This window comes from Osmerus eperlanus, unplaced genomic scaffold (genome assembly GCF_963692335.1).
Source record: "Osmerus eperlanus unplaced genomic scaffold, fOsmEpe2.1 SCAFFOLD_312, whole genome shotgun sequence".
Classification (NCBI taxonomy): domain Eukaryota; kingdom Metazoa; phylum Chordata; class Actinopteri; order Osmeriformes; family Osmeridae; genus Osmerus; species Osmerus eperlanus.
In genome coordinates this window covers 7,138-14,068 of record NW_026911602.1, presented here as the reverse complement: position 1 = coordinate 14,068, position 6,931 = coordinate 7,138, and the positions used below count along the sequence as shown (strand labels likewise).

Here is a 6,931-nt window from a genome sequence, read left to right as displayed (position 1 = left end):
AAAAACAGAGAAAGCACTGGCAGCAAAGTTTCCAGACCGATTCTGTAAAATTACAGTAAATAATCATACCACAAAATTACATGTAATAAGCTGTAAAAATACAGTGCATGGTCTACAGCCAAAATGAATTAAATTACAGTTTAGTACTGTTCTTAAAAGTTAATTAAACCGCAGAAAAACAAAAATACTATGTAAAAATACATTTAAAAACAACTAACTTTAAGGTTAATCTCCGTAATTTTAGGGCATTTGTTTGTTGCTACATTAAACATTCCTGTCTATTTACAGTAATTTCTTTTTTTTTTTGTATAATGACTAAGAAAAAATGTATAAAAACGCAAGAAATACATAAACCCCAAGACAAATGTCTGTAAATTTACGGTATTACTCAGTCAATTTAAAGAATTTATAGATATAAAAATGTTCATTGGACAGTGGAAAAACAAGCTTAGTACATAAAGATAGCTACATTTACGGCCAATCAATGTAAATGTAGGCTTTCTAGTAGTTAATTTATGAAAATGCCCTGTGTACCAACAGTGATTCCCTGTAGAATTGTGGTTGTGCCAACTAAAAAAAAACTACAACAATGTATAAATACTGAATATGTACTTTTAATCAAAAAGGAATGTCAGCACATTTACAGTATTAATCAGTCAATTTAAAGAAATTATAGATATAAAAATGTTAATTGGACAGTGGAAAAACAAGCATACTTAAAAAACAGCTACATTTACAGCCAATCAATATAAATTTAGGCTATCTAGTGGTTAATTCATGAAAATTGGTCCAGCATTGAGCAAGATTGCTGTGAACCGGGCTGCAACGTTATATAGGGCAACTGTGCATGGTCAGTTAGTGTCACTAAAAGTTCTGTTTTTGCAGCTGACAGGCTCATATTATTAAGTGTCTGATGCTGAGGCTCCATGATGATCTTTTGAAATGCCTCAAAGGTGTAGCGGAGCTTTGTAGGGTGCTGCATGTTCAAGGCATAAGAGCCCAAACAACATTGCAGAAGCAAGTGCTACATTCTCAAGATCTTGAAGCACCATCACACCTTCGAGGACTATCCTGACATCAGAGGGTTCACTGCTGGCAGTGTCTTTCACAACATAGATCCCCACTGTCGTTCTCTCCATGGCACTGAGGAAATCGGTCTCAGCCATTTCCTGGTCAAAAGAAAAGATACAATTCTTTAATGATATGTTCAGCATCTTTTCACTTGGCTTGAAAACAACCGGTTAATAATTTCTACCTTCCATTAAGGACAAACCATATCCGAAAATAGTTTTAAAAAAAACGTAAATAGATCCGATGCCCCACTGTTTATGACCTCCGACCCAGGCAAAGCCGCTGCAGGATGAAAGGTAATGTTTTCTCTTCAATTTTTTCAATTCAATTTATTTGATCAAGAGGGACAGTGTACATTCATGAACATTAAAATGTAAATGCACCCAATTATATCCAAAAGGCTAGTTTCCATTGGCAGTCTTCCTTCTGTGTTTGAATGTCGGTCTGTATGTGTGTGAACAGGATTACGAAAAACTACCAGCCCGATTTGTATGAAACTTGGTGAAGGGGTGTAGCATGGGACAACATAATTCTGACCATGATTCGTCATTAGGCTCCTTAACGATCAGTGCAAAAGAGTGTGCAGTTCCTGTGCAGACAGGAGAACCGAGCAGAACAACCATCTCTCCACCTCTCCATCGCAGCCATAGCCCACCTGAGAGGTCACGACAGTTAGCCAGACTCGTTAGATCAGAGAGGTATATTAACATCGCATCGTTTGAGTATCGTAAAAGTCGAGACTTCAGGACCCCGGGTCTGGACTGGATGGAATCCTACAGAGATGGCGTTCTGTCAGAGTCTCCTATGTATGCACAGGAACACTGAAGCAATGTAAGTGTCTCTTTTTAGTACAGGTTTACTGTGCAACACTAGTTCACTCCCATGTTAAAACGTTGCTAAAACTCATGATTACCGAGATCAGATTGTTTTTCATCGCCGTAGGTTTTGTGTTTTGAAATACATGCAAGTGAATGTCTGTGACAGAAAGAACCTCCATCAACGGTCTTGACATAAACAGTCCACACAACAATAATGGCAATTGCAATTTCATGTAGTACTCACCACAAAAACTTGGGCCCACGGTTACAGAGCTGACTCCAGGTGACAATGTAGTGTGAGAAAATGTAAATCTGCAGCAACAGAAAAACACAAGTATCATGCAAGCAATTTCTCCCGTGTGAGTGTTTGAATGTCAGTTTGTTTGTGTGTGAACAGGATTAAGCAAAAACTACCAGCCCGATTTGTATGAAACTTGGTGAAGGGGTGTAGCATGGGACAACATAATTCTGACCATGATTCGTCATTAGGCTCCTTAACGATCACTGCAGTTCCTGTGCAGAGACAGGAGAACTTAGCAGAACAACCATCTCTCCATCGTAGCCAAATCCCACCTGAGAGGTCAGGACAGCTAGTCAGACTCGTTAGATCAGAGAGGTATATTAACATCGCATCGTTTGAGTATCTTAAAAGTCGAGACTTCAGGACCCCGGGTTCTGGACTGGATGGAATGCTACAGAGATAGCGTTCTGTCAGAGTCTCCCATGTATGCACAGGAACACTGAAGCAATGTAAGTGTCTCTTTTTAGTACAGGTTTACTGTGCAACACTAGTTCACTCCCATGTTAAAACGTTGCTAAAACTCATGATTACCGAGATCAGATTGTTTTTCATCGCCTTAGGTTTTGTGTTTTGAAATACATGCAAGTGAATGTCTGTGACAGAAAGAACCTCCATCAACGGTCTTGACATAAACAGTCCACACAACAATAATGGCAATTGCAATTTCATGTAATACTCACCACAAAAACTTGGGGCCACGGTTACAGAGCTGACTCCAGGTGACAATGTAGAGTGTGAGAAAATGTAAATCTGCAGCAACAGAAAAACACACGAGGGCTTCACTTAACCAAACTTAAGTTAGCCTACACAATTCCCCTAACTCAACATTACTCATAAAACACTCCTATTTAGACAGTTCTCTGTACAGCGGCACTTTGCCAGCTCCACAATTAATTATCTAATGAATTAACATGCTTTTATCAACTATGTACAACACTAACATTGAACAAGTGCCTTCGTTTTTCATAAAATATTTCCTACCGACCTAGCTAGCTAGCAGCTAACATTATACTGAGGTAAGAGGAAAAAAATAAAATCAACATAACGTTATAGTAGAGATGGTCTACAAAGCCACACATTAGTCATGCAGGTCATAACGTTAACCGAATTTTAGGATTGCAAATCGCAGATTTAATTAACTGACATTAGATAGCTAACGCTAGCTGAGCTCTATAACCCCTGAGCTAGCTAATAGTCACTCTAAATAGCTAATGCTAACGTCAGCTAGCAATTTGCCTTCAGTTTGGTAAAAGTCCATTCCGTTTTGACAAAAAAAGGTTGTGAAAAACATATAACGCACTATATCAGCTTAACATTAACGTTACCTCTGAATCTCTTTGTCTCTTCTTCAGTCAGTATAATTCCTGAATCCTATAACTTCTGGAGCAGCTGAAACCTCCATTCTTCTCCGGTTTTCGCGCCATGTGCGGCAGTGACAGTTGGGAGAAGCAAAGTGCTACTGCTACAACCACTGCGCATGTGTGAACCTTCCTCATTCAAAAATCAACATTCAATGTTGTCTCCGAGATAAATATTTTTACTGTCCAATTTACTGTCCAATTATTATATTGGACAGTTCATTGTTGATTTCACAGAGTTTTCTGTTTACTAGCATTAATAACAATAGACTTACTGTTTCTAATCTCCTAGGAAATTCCTTGACAGCCCTGAGGCAGTAGTCATCCCATCCCCCAACATAAATTTGGTCACACCATGGGTCACACACTGACATCTTTCTTATTGCATTTGTACCCCTATATGTTCGAAAAAATGTACATCTTTCCAAACCAAGCACAAGTCATATCATACATTTCTGTGTTGGTTACAGGGTAAATTTGTGCAACAAATAAGTTACTTTTTTATAAACTGGGGCTTTATCCCATGACTTGTCCAGATCATATGCTGGACTAAAAGGTTGGTGCCAAAGTGAAAGGTTTTACTCAGAATGCATTTTATAGTGGCCCCAATCGCAGAGTTACTTTATGCATAATTTTGTGGAAATGACCAGAAAACTGACATTAGGCCTATTTGCGTTACAAATCCTACCGGCCAACACAATGGTAAAGTATTAGAAAACTAGAATAATGTTCTTAGTGTTTTGGACACTGTGCATTTTTGGATATGTGTTAGCAAGATAACCTACCACTATCAGTAGTTAAAATAACCTGGTGACCTTGTGTAGCCAGAACAACCAAGAGCTAATGCTCTTAAGACAGTGGAGATGTTTGTGGACTACTAAGAATACAGCCCCAGTAAACCCTGTGGAGTCCTTCCGCTTCCTGGGCACTATCCTCTCCCAGGACCTCAAGTGGGAACTGAACATCAGCTCCCTCACCAAGAAAGCACAACAGAGGATTTACTTCATGCGGCAGCTGAAGAAATTAAACTTGCCAAAGACAACTATGGTGCATTCTACACAGCCATCATTGAGTCCATCCTCACCTCTTCCATCACTGATCTGTTATGATCAGATCATCCATCGGATGATACGCTGCAGTCTGCTCTTGTCCTTGGCAGTGGCAGCAGCGTATCATCTGCACTGCTGAGAAGGTGATCAATATGCCTACCCTCAAGGACCTGCACACCTCGAGGACCCTGAGGCGAGCGAGGAAGATTGTGGCCGACCCCTCCCACCCTGGACACACAGAAGACTGCGGTCCATCAAGACCAAAACCTCACGTCATAAGAACAGTTTCTTTCCTTACTTACAATAGGTGCTTACATTTACAGTTAAACAAATCTAAGTAAACAAGTACAACTCAACTATATATTGTACTAAAACATAACAAAGTTCTGTTTAATGGGCAATGATGAATAGAACTTGTATCCACCATCCATTCTTGTGAAGACAAATACACCTCAACCATGTCTCAATAAATGTATGTTCTCTATCTCCAAGGAGGATAATGTGCATGGTAGCATCGGTTTGTCTAGAAGAGATCCAGAAGTCAAGAGCCCCAGAGTCCCCTGAAGTTCATGAAGGTCACAGACTCATAGAAAGACAGTTGGCTATTGACTATTATGTTGGCATTTTTTTTGTTTTAGAGCTGTTAACACAGTAATTAACAGACCATTGTCTGTTTTAAAAATTTCAACACAGCACTTTTGATACTGGCCCAATGTTTTTGTAATATGGAATAAAAGGTGTTACATAAAGTTTAGACTCTTGACTATTTTTTTTAAACGTGAGGCAGGCTTGGTGACAATACATGCATTGAAGTCATTAAAGAGGCACTGGACCATATAGATATTTCTGTCCTGCCAGGGGAAGCATGGGTGCATCCTTTCTGCTGTTTATTCCCAATAATAAATTACTTTTGTGTCTGTACAAATACTACTAATTAGTTTAAAAAACATAAAATCACAATTTTAAAGAAAACCCAATGACCAACGATATCTGTAATTTCACATGCATTTCTTCATTATTATTAACCTGAAATAATCTGTTAAATATTACCTCCCATTTAATGTAAAATTACATTTGAATCTGTACAATTACAATGAATTGTCATTAAATAAACATCATATTCATGTTATCTTAAATTAAGGTAAAATGCCTGTGATTTTAAGGGTGTAACATTTATTTGACATCAAATATTGGTAAATCCGCAGGCATATCATTGTTTTATAGAAAAAGAGGAAATATCTGTAAAAAATACAGTGCATTTCATGGTAAAAAAAACGGTTATTTTTTACAGTGTACGTTTGTCCTGGTCAGTGGCGGAATTGTTTTTCTGAAACTGCAAAATATCACCAGGGAACGTTTGCGCCGGAACACACCTCCTTCTGTGGAGGGAAAAGTCCGCTTTACGTTGAGTGCAAAGAATGATACTTGCGTCGGTGACAAAGTCAATTGCGCTGGGTGCAAGATAGGGCCCTTAGTCTCTTTAGGTCTCTATCATCCCCTGTATTTTTCTCTCACTCGCTCTCTCTTCGTCTACTCCTCTCTCCCTCAAACTCACTCCTCTCCTCCCCCACACTCACTCCTCTCCTCCCCCTCTCTCTCTCTTTCTCTTTTTCTCTCTCTCTTGTTCTGAGGTGTGAAGAGCGGTGCTGAGTGTTAAGCTGTTGATGATAGAGGCTGGGTCGCACACTTTGACTGGGAGGTTCTCTGTTCTTTGGGATACTCGGGTTCTGGGCATGGAACCAGCTTCTGGGGTGCATGTATAGAACCACTTAGAACCTTCTCCGTAAACGTTGGGCAACGTATGCTGTGTTTGACGGCTCTGGCTTGGTGTGTGTGTGTGTGTGTGTGTTTTATGTACAGCATGTACGTATGTGGTTAAACACAAGTTTGTGTAACAGCGTGATTTCCCCAGCAGTCCAGCAGTGGAATAGTTGTGTAAATGTTATTTTATCCACATGTCCTTTCTCCTCCAAATCACAGACCAATCAACAACTCTTCCTCCCCTGGCCGGTATCCATGGTAGGGAGGTTATGCTATAGAAGATCACTAACAAACAGCACATTCCCTGACATCCATGTTATCCTGCCTGTGTTTGTTTGAGTGATTCCATGATGAGACATCAGGACTGCTTTTCTCAGCCATCTGTGACCAACTCATAACTGCATCAACAAAACATGACAAACATATTGGTTGCACACACACACTCACTCATTCACTCACAAACACACACACACACACACACAGTGGAGTTGATCAACACTTGAGAATCATGTTGATTTCATGAAGGAAGAAACAAAACATAGTTCGCAATTCATGATGATAACCGGTGGTTAT

At 39.5% G+C, this 6,931-nt stretch overlaps 1 long non-coding RNA gene across 1 annotated transcript; it reads right to left on the bottom strand.

The window, feature by feature from the left end:
• Positions 1 to 598: 598 nt before the first annotated feature.
• LOC134016318 (uncharacterized) lies at positions 599 to 4,531 on the bottom strand. Its single transcript, XR_009929476.1, has 4 exons — positions 3,516 to 4,531; positions 2,871 to 2,940; positions 2,134 to 2,201; positions 599 to 1,169 (listed from the first exon to the last, which is right to left on the bottom strand). It is a non-coding gene; the product is annotated as an uncharacterized LOC134016318 (long non-coding RNA).
• Between the last annotated feature and the right edge of the window lie 2,400 nt (positions 4,532 to 6,931).